This window comes from Rhinopithecus bieti, unplaced genomic scaffold (genome assembly GCF_001698545.2).
Source record: "Rhinopithecus bieti isolate Rb0 unplaced genomic scaffold, ASM169854v2 scaffold_12859, whole genome shotgun sequence".
Taxonomy (NCBI): Eukaryota; Metazoa; Chordata; class Mammalia; order Primates; family Cercopithecidae; genus Rhinopithecus; species Rhinopithecus bieti.
This window is the reverse complement of record NW_016807388.1, coordinates 68,629-78,871: the sequence shown is the minus strand read 5'-3', so window position 1 is coordinate 78,871 and position 10,243 is coordinate 68,629. Positions and strand designations below refer to the sequence as shown.

Below are 10,243 nucleotides of genomic sequence, written 5' to 3'. Positions count from 1 at the left end.
ACTCTGAGATCATCCCATTTCTGCTTCAGGAACTAGGCCCTATCCTTCCTTTCAGCACCGTACACTCCTAGGAAAATGAGACCCCTCCACCCCTCACCAGCCCAACTCCCCTTACCTGGTATCAAAAAGGGTCCCTCTCTTCAACTGATTCCCCAACCTGCCCAAGGTATCTTCTATATGAACATTCTCCTGAGCCTGCACACGCAATGCTCTACTCACCTGCTCTCAGAAGTCTCTATCACCATTGGCACATCAAAACACAACTGACAACTCTTTTTGACTTCACACCCTTCCACTAAAAAAAAAAACCAAAAACACAAAACAAAACAAAACAAAAACTCTAGTGCTCCCTCCTCTTCCTGGCCAGCTCTCTGGCTCAGCCCATTTGAAGGTTCCATTCTCCAGCCTTCTCTCATAAATCACGGCATCATCCTATACCTCTCTGTCCTACAAAGCTCAGTGCCAAAGATTACACCAGCTGCACTCCAGTGCCTATACTGTTACTGCTTTTTGTTTTTTAACTTTCTTTAACCCATCATCTTTTAATTAGAGTCTGAGTTCTCTACCCCCTTACAGGTCAATCAATCTATAATGACTTTTGGGAAAGGAAATGGAAGCATTATTTTGGCCAGGAATTGTAGGTAACAAAATTGACTTCAGGAAATGTGGGGAAAACACAAATGCAGAGAATATAGCTGCCAGAATTTCCATCTTTCTTCCAGATGCCTGTTCTGCATACTCTTGTTCTTCAGGGAGAGAGACTGGCACTAATCCATCAGCATCTCAAACACTCCACAGCTTTGCTATTACTGCATTCTACTAGGATAACATTTTCAAGTTCCAACGGCACACTTGATTTCACCAAGAGGCAGTGGTGTGGCCAGAAAAGTAATATTTAACAATATGAACATAATCCCTAATAAAATACAGAATTTCAGGGCCAAATGTATGGAAACAGGTAGTAAGCTTCTCCTATACCCAAACAGTTCCTAGGTTATCACAGCCTGGAGACATGGAGTGTGGACGTGAAGTCAGCAGACAACATGTGTATCAAGTTCAACCAGTGAAGAGCTGCCAAAGGGTCTTATGAAATGAAGTCCGCAACTGGACAGAGTTAGTTAGGCTCTACACCTAAGCAGGGAATCGGGAAAGATGAGCTCAGCCCCACTGCATTTACTTCTTGCAGCTGGCTTCACTCCTTAAAAGTTGGTGGGGTCACAGAAGCAGGTATATACACACAGAAATTTAAAGTAAAATAAACCTAGGATGGCAGGTGGACTCTTAAGGTCCCACCATGGTCTTCACCTCTTGGCATCGTGCCCTTGTGTGATCCTCTTCCCCTGAATATGAACAGGACTTGTAACTTCCTTCTAATCCATAAATGGAAGGTGGTCAGATGTGTGTATTACGGCTCCCATCATGCTAGAGTCCTTCTCTTTCTTGCTGACTTGATGAAACAAGAGGCTATATGGAGGATCCACAAGACAAGAAACTGAGACTGGCCTCCAGTCAACAGCCAGCAAGAAAACGAGGCCTTTAATCTGGCTGTCTGCAAGGAAATGAATTTTGCTAATAACCCCATGAGCTTAGAATTGAGTCCTTCACCAGTCGAGTCTCAGATAAGACTGCAACTTCAGCTGACACTTTGATTCTAGGCTTTCAGAGAGTCCAGTTAAGCTATATTCCAGGCTCCTGGCCCACAGAAACTGTGACATAATAAGTATGTACTGTGTTAAAACATGGAGTTTGTGATAATATTGTTACACAGCAACAGAAAATGAACAGAGGTCAAGTCAGTGAGCAACAACGATTATTCAATAAATGATGAGAACAACTGGGTAGCCCCTGGGGGAAAAAAAAAGCTGGATCCCTCACTCTCACATGATATCAACGTAAATTCCAGGTTGAGGGAAGATTTAAATATGAAAAATACATCAAAAGAGAAAATATGCTTTTAATATGTAATTTCAGAATGAGGAAGGCCTTCCTAAGTGAAAGTCCAAAAACTATGAAAGAAAAGACTAATAAATCTGATTAACAGAGAAAATATATCTGCAACTTGTATCACAGAGGGCTAATTTCTGTAATATATAAGTAGTTCCTACAAAACAGTAAGAAAAGGATTACTCAATGGGGGGGAAAAAAAGCAAAGGATATAAACAGTTTACAGAAATGAAACTACACATGGTTCTTATACTTGTGGAAAGATGTTTCCTCATTATAAGAGTGAGAAACACAATGAAACACTGACCAGGATCAAAATGTGTGATAACACACTTGATTGAAATGCAGTGGGGAAAATGGCACCCTCATTCAGGTGGGGAGTATAGTGATGCGGCCTTTCTAGAGGACATCAAGGCAGTAACTATAAAAGCTACAAACGTGGCTGGGCATGGTAACTCACACCTGTAACCCCAGCAATCTGGAAGGCCGAGGTGGGCATATCATCTAAGGTCAGGAGTTGGAGACCAGTCTGGGCAACATGGTGAAACCTCATTTCTACTAAAAAAAAAAAAAATACAAAAATTAGCCAGGTGTGGTGGCGTGCACCTGTAGTCCCAGCTTGAACCCAGGAGGCTGAGGTTACAGTGAGCAGAGACCATGCCACACACCACTGCACTCCAGCCTGGGAGACAAAGTAAGACTCCATCTCAAAAAAGGAAAAAGAAAACCTACAAATGCACTTGACTCTTCAACTCAACAATTCCATTTCTACAGGTATTTAGAATGACATATGTATAAGACTATCCAATGTAACACTGTTTGTCACAGCAAAGATGTGAATCAACCTGTCTACCAACAGGAGCTTATAATGAAATAATTTATAGTGCATCCATGTAACAGAATACCATGAACCATACACACAGAACAAGGAATCTCTTTCCATTCAGAAAGAGAGATCTCTGAAATATATTAAGTAAACACCAACAACAATAATCAAAACAAAACAAAACTGAGGTGCGTCCAGGGAGGAGACCAGGACGGCTGGGGTCAGGTCAAAAGGACAGCTTTTACATGCTTATTTATTTATTTATTTATTTTATTTTATTTTATTTTATTTTATTTTGAGACAGAGTCTCACTCTGTTGCCCAGGCTGGAGTGCAATGGTGCAATCTCGGCTCACTGCAACCTCCGCCTCCTGGGTTCAAGTGATTCTCCTGTCTCAGCCTCTCAAGTAGCTGGGATTACAGGCGCACACCACCACGCCTGGCTAATTTTTTGTATTTTCAGTAGAGACGGGGTTTCACCATGTTCCCCAGGCTGGTTTTGAACTCCTGAGCTCAAGCAGTCCCTCTGACTCAGCCTCCCAAAGTGCTAGGATTACAGGCGTGAGCCACCACACCTGGCCTCTTTTATACCTTTTAAATGTTGAACCATATGGTTGCACTTCTTTTTCAAACAATAAAATTCAAATCAATAAATACATACAATTTGTAGAATAGGATGATGGTATGCTACAGTTTCTGCAAAGAAATCAAATTCAGACTATCTATCTGTTCAGACATACCGACATATATACATTCTTGCATGTAAACAGCTACCTCTGAAGTAGCACACAAGAATCTGAGGGCTGGTTTCCTCTGGCCTGGAGAACTGGTAAACTGCAGTGAGGCTGAGGGGTGAGAAATTCTCTTTCAAATTTTATACCATTATATCTATTACCAATTGAAAACAAACGATTAAAAAAAAAAGTTTAAGCTATTGTGGTTTCTCTGGTCCTCTGCTCTTCCCCATTTAAGATTCTCACTGATGAACGCCCCAACATCTCCATGCCGATAACTCCTAAATCTTTGTCTCTACCCTGGTCCGTGTCTTGAACTGCCATCCTGAAACAGTCTTTCCCTCAGTTTCTCAGCACAGTGGTCTGGTGATTCCCCTTCTTATTCTCCTACGCTGGTGCCTTCCCTTAAGAGCTGGTTTCTGCATAACTGGGTTTTCTGTGAAACTCTGGGGTTTCACAGAGTTTTGTGCTTAACAAGTTCTCATCTCCTTCTCCTCATTGGTACCCACAGCTGAGTGGTCATCCAGATGCCAGTGCTTTCCAAATCTGCATCCCTGCCCAGATCTCTTGTTTGAGCTCCAGATACAAAAATCAGTTGCCAGAGGACATCTCACTGACAACTGGGACTCCTCCCCCACAACGGCAGCTCCTTCAGTGTTCCCATAAACCAGTGAATGGAGCCACCATCCATTCAGATAGAATACTGGGATCTTCCTAGATTCTTTCCACCACACCTTCCCCACCCCAATAATCAGTTTTAAGGCTCCTACACAGTTCTGTAATCTGTCCCCTTCCTCCCACCTCTGTAGATCTCCCTGGTACACACCACCTTCCTCTCTTTCCTGTGAGTTCCCAGCTATTCTGAATACCCACAATATCACTCCCCCATCCATTCCCCGCCAAGGCTCAATTCATCTTTTTGGTTCTGTAATTGTTCCCTGGGACTGCCATCACATGATGCCACTGACTGAGGGGTTTGAATGACAGACGTAGTTCTGGAGGCTGGAAGTCCAAGTTCAAGGAGTCAGCAGGTGTGGCTTCTCAAGAAGTCTCCTTGGTTTGCAGATGGCCACCTTCTCACTGTGTCTGTACATGGTCCTTCCCCTGCGCACGTGCATGCCTGGTGTTTCTCTGTGTGTCTAAAACTCCTCCTCTTACAAGGACATACATCAAACTGGGCTAGAGCCTATTCTAACAGCCTACCTAACAGGTAACTTCATTACCTCTTTAAAGACCCTGTCTCCAAATACAGTCGCCTTCTGAAGTACTGAGGGTCAGGGATCAACATATGAGTTTTGGGGATGCAAGTCAGGCCATCACAGTGTCCAACAGGTCATGTCACTCCCCTCAATAAAATCTTTCACAGGGGTTCCAATACCCTTGAAATAATACCCTTTCCAAAACATGACCCCTGCCACTACTCTCTCCCCCAAATGGAGAGGAAGTGTAGGGAGGGGTGGGGGTTCAGATGGAGGTAAGGGTACAGGCAGAATTAGAGAGATCAGGAAGAAATGGCACCCTTTCGTTATCTCCCTTCCAGTCATGCTTCTTCCAACTACAGATGGACTTTGGGCAAACTGTCTAAACTCTCTGCAGAACAGGCTGGGTCCTTGATGACCCACAAGCCTAGCTGAAGAGCAGGGAGGGATGGCATCACTCCACCCCACATTTAGATCCCCTGGACAGAAAATACCAGGCCTGTATCCTCTCTGTAAAAGTAAAGGTTCCCCCAGAGTCAATCACGGAATCTTAGAATCCAGGATTAGAAGCAGATCTAAACCGCGACTGGGCGACCTCCCTTTGAGACTAAACTGCTCATTAAGGTGTCCTAGATATCCAGCATTAGAAAGTTACCACCTTGCTGGCTCCACAGTGAAAACGAATGCATGGACTTGGCAGCAGCATTATGCAAGACCTGATTTGTCTGTCTCCACTTATGAACTGAGTGATCTGGGGCAAGATGCTTAACACCTCTGAGCCTTGATGTGCTCGTCTTTAAAATGGGGTTAATATTCTTCTACGTAATTCTAACTATACTAATTCCAAGGGCTGCCATAATTAATCACCATGAACTGAGTGGCTTAAAACAACAAAAATATGTTATTTCACAATTCTAGAGGCTAGGAGTTCAAGGTGTTGGCAGGGCCATGCTTCCTCTGAAAACTCCAGGGCGGAATCCTTCCTTGCCTGGCTTCTGGAGGGAGGTTGTTGGCAATCCTTGGCATTCCGCACCTTGGCCTTGCACCTACATGCTCCAATGTCTGCCTCTGTCTTCACAAGGCCATCTTCCCTCTGTGAGTGACTGTGTGCTCCCTCTTACTACAAAGACACCAGTCATGGGAATGAGGACCCACCCCCGTCCAACAGAAGTGTGTCTTAACAAATTATATACGTCAAGACGCCATTTGCAAACCGGATGGCATTCGCAAGTACCAGGGTTTAGGGCTTCAGTGCATCTTTTCAGGGGACACAATTTAACCTGCGACACTTACCTGGATGATTGTGAGAGGATTAAAGAAATAATGACCTAAAAGCACTAAGGACAGTACCCGGGGCACACAGCAAGCACTCCACACAGAACGGTTTTTCTGTTCCAGTGTGTGGCTAATACACAGCAGGCTACTTTCCCAGATCAGGCCTAGCTTCTTTGCTCCTCATAAAAACAAAAACCACAAGCAAGAAACCAAAGGCAAACAAGCCGGTATCCTCATGGCTAATGCTGTATTAAGACTTTAAAATAAACAAAGCAGGACTTGGTACCAAGTCACTGATGTAAATATTTTATCGGTGGATCTCTGAAAAAAACTCCACGTACGCACGTGGGTCCCACACGCCTCTTCCCTGGAGGAGTTGGTTCTGCCAATAAGGGGCCTCTAGGGCTGCTTGAAAGCAGAGAGGAGTTTGCTCAAGGTGTGCACCCCTGGTTCCAACATCTGGCTGCATTCCAGCTCAGCAAAGCCTTCCAGAAACAAGGTAACACAGGGCCTATGGACACCTAAAGCCCGTGCTGAGGTTGAATCCTGAGCAACCTCAACGCTGGGGCTTCCCAGGAGAGTCAGGCGAGACAGCTCAGCCAAGGAAGTGATTAATAAATCATGGGCAAAGCTTTTTCCCATTCCCTGCTCGGTGGAAACCAAAACGCCTATCACAATGATCAAAGCTGCTACCCGCAACTTCAGATTGACTTTGACTGAGCTCATTAAGTCATAAGCTTCTGCAGAGTGGATTTTCTCCATGGATAATGCTTGAAAATTAGGAAGTTAAGTGACTTGGGAGAACCTGGGACCCATTAACCAACTAGTCAGTCAGAGCTTCCATTAAAAGAGGAAAATGGCTAAAAATCTGAAATCTGTTCTTGGGCAGCTATTCAAAGATTCTATTATGAGTTTCCAGGGGAAGCCCCTTGGGGTTCACACCGACGTGAGCAGAGAAGCCTCCATGGACATGAAGTGAGAAGGACCTCGACTGAGAAGACAGAGGCTTGGGTTCAAATCCTGGCTGCATCTGGAATATCAGGGATTTCTTTCCTCTCTCTGAGCTTCGGTGTCCGGAGGGGGAAGTGGCCCCCAGTCTAAGGCATGTGGATCCCACGGCTGGAACCTGTGTATAAAATCGTGACTCTGAGCCGGGGACTTGGTACGCACACCATATGCACTTAGGAAAGGACTGTTCATAAACAGATCTGTAGACAACAGAGTCCCATCTGCCAGTTACCAAATGACGAGGCCGCACGTGAGGAATTTAACCATCTGAAACAGCTAGCTGTTAGCTGGTGGAGGGAAAGGCAGGCTAGAGTTGTGAAACCTGCCAGGTTAAATAATTTTCTCCTCTTTCTGCAGAATCACGGTGTTCTCTTGCAATAGATCTTACCTGTGTTATAAAGCTTTTTGGCTGAGACGGATGACAGAAATACTAACAAAGAACTGAGGCAGAAATTAAGCTTTTCCTGTTGTGAAGAAGAGACTCAGAACGAAGGGCAAAAGAAAGCACAAGGAAGCAGGGAGGCCCAGAGCCAGACCCCAGAGAAGAGTGAAGTGCAGGATTCAGAGACAACGCTTACATTGCCCAGGGCTCCTCTCAGTAACATGCATGAACTCAGCACACCTCGGGAAAAAGACAAAGAAAATGCAGATCAGATTTTGAGGACTCCAGGGTCACACCTTCTCAAATGTCCTGAGACACCAGGCCAACCAGGCAACAGGAGCAAGCTGCCACATGGTGCCAGCCCCTCTACTCCCAAAAGCCTGCTGAGCCAGAGGTTATTTCTCCAACGGCGAAGCTTCCCTCCAGAGGCTCTAAGCATTTGACGCTCACATCTACTCCTCCCAAGGATGAGATTACCTCACTGGCTCTGGTCAATACTAATCCCTTCACTCCAAAGTCCTAAAGGAAATTATTCCTTCAATCCAGTGTCAAGAGGAAAATTCGAGATGATCTTGAGGAGGCTCGTCCAGAGGAAGGCAAGGAAGAACAAGGGCTGCCTGCTGAGACATGCGTTCTATGAGAAACCAACATGGCTTCCTGCTATAAGAAAGAATGCTCAGAGGTAGAAAAAATTGGGGTTGGAGAATTTGGTACGGTCTACAAGTGCATTAAAAGCCTGGATAGAAGTGTTCATGCAGTAAAACACTATATGAAAACTTTTGCAGGATTTCACCCGAGAATTTGGCTTTGAGTGAAGTTTATGCTCATGCAGTGTTTGGACATCACCCCACCTGGTACAATGCTACTCCTCACGGGCAGAAGATGACCATATGATCATTCAGAATGAGTACTGCAATGGCAGGAGCTTGCAGGCTGCTATATCTGAAAACACTAAGTCTACCAATCATTTCCAAGAGCCAAATCTCAAGGACATCCTTCTACAGATTTCCCTTGAATTCTGGCATGGAGCACCCGGACATCAAACCTACTAAGACCTTCCTTTGTCACCAGATGTGAAGTGACTCCTCTGGAGTCACAGAAGTTGAAAATGAAGCTGATTAGTTTCTCTCTGCCCGTGTGATATACAAAATTGGTAACCTAGGCCATGTGACATCACTAAGCAAACTCAAAGTGAAAGGAGGAGATAGTTGCTTCCTGGCAAATGAGATTTTGCAAGAAGATGATTAGTACCTTCCCAAAGTAGACCTATTTGCCTTGGGATTAATCACTGCAATGGTTGAAGGAGCAGGGACATTACCCATCAACAGTGCTGCACGGCACCATAACCATGAGAGTAACTTCCCAGACATTCCTCAGGAGCTCTCAGAAGACTTTCACAGTCTGCTCAAGCACATGATCCACCCTGATCCAGGAGAGAGACCTTCCGCAGCAGCTCTGTTCAGAAACTGGCCCTAGCCCTCCTGGGGAAAGCAGAAGAGCTCTAGCAGCAGCTGAATTTGGAAAAGTCCAAGACAGCTGCACTGGAAAGGGAACTAAGAGAAACCCAGCAGGCCCAGTCCCTGCAGGAAGACTTCCATCATGGTGACCCTGGGCTCTCCGGGACCACACGGGGTCAGGAAACACCAAATGCCTGGTAGGAGGAAAGAGTGCAAGGTCTTCAGGGTTTACCTCGGGACAGCATGAGCCTCTGAACTAAAGGAAGAAAAAGGGAAACAGTCCTTGGCTTGGCCTTATGGATTAGAAGGTTGCTGTTGTAGACTCCCCACCAAGGATCCCAGGGACTCACTGTATGTAGAAAGGAATGGAATTTGGTTTTGAATTCAAGTAACAGTTTACAAGAAAATGTGCCTGGAATTCCACAGTACTTCCTAGGTTATATGAGGCTATTTCTGAAAAAGAGTTCCCAGCCCCTTTGTGGAAGTAGGTCTCCTAATATATATACCCTTTCTGACATTGCATTTACTAAATAAATGGTTTCACCATTACATGAAGTGGGTAAAGGTAAGACCGTATATAACTTGGACATCTTTGAGCTGGTTGTTAACTTGCAGAACAAAAATGCTGGATGGAGAAGGTTCAAGGAAAACTTGACATGGCTGTTCTCCATCTACTTGCCCTGTCCCTCTTGTGGCCACGTTCTGACTGGTGTGATGCTCCAAGCCTCACCAATTTCCCTTGATTTTATCAGAATTTGGCCTTGTTTCCTATTATTTCATCATACTTTATCCAAATCATTTTTATGTACACATTTTAAAGGAAAAGAATACTGCATTTTTTGGGGGGGGGGGGGACGGAGTCTCACTCCATCACCCAGGCTGGAGTGCAGTGGCACAATCTCGGCTCACTGCAGCCTTCACCTCCCGGGTTCAAGCAATTCTTCTGCCTCAGTCTCCCGAGTAGCTGGGACTACAGGTGCGTACCACCACACCCGGCTAACTTTTGTATTTTTAGTAGAGATGGGGTTTCACCATATTGGCCAGGCTGGTCTCAAACTCCTGACCTCTAATCCACCCACCTCGGCTTCCCAAAGTCCTGGGATTACAGGCATGAGCCACTGCACCTGGCCTACATTTTTAAATAAAAGCATTTTTTCTTGTCCAAAGACAAATTACAGGTAGAGTACCCTTCTCCGTCATACGTCACTAACAAAGAATGAAAAATTTACATTAGAGAACATTTTACGTGATAAAAGGGTAAGAGAATTCAGTAGGTCAGTAGTAACATGCCTTGGCAGCAGAGCCCAGCTTCACAGATCCAAAAGTTAATAACGGTCAGGATCTGCTATAAAATAATGTTGGTCATAAAGGTATCTGATAAATTGTTTATGTCATCTTAATGAATGAAACCTGTTAATG

The 10,243-nt window shown here is 44.8% G+C and overlaps 1 pseudogene; it reads left to right on the top strand.

The window, feature by feature from the left end:
• The first annotated feature begins 6,833 nt into the window (after window positions 1–6,833).
• LOC108535551 (wee1-like protein kinase 2 pseudogene) lies at window positions 6,834–9,084 on the top strand (annotated as a pseudogene).
• Window positions 9,085–10,243: the final 1,159 nt, after the last annotated feature.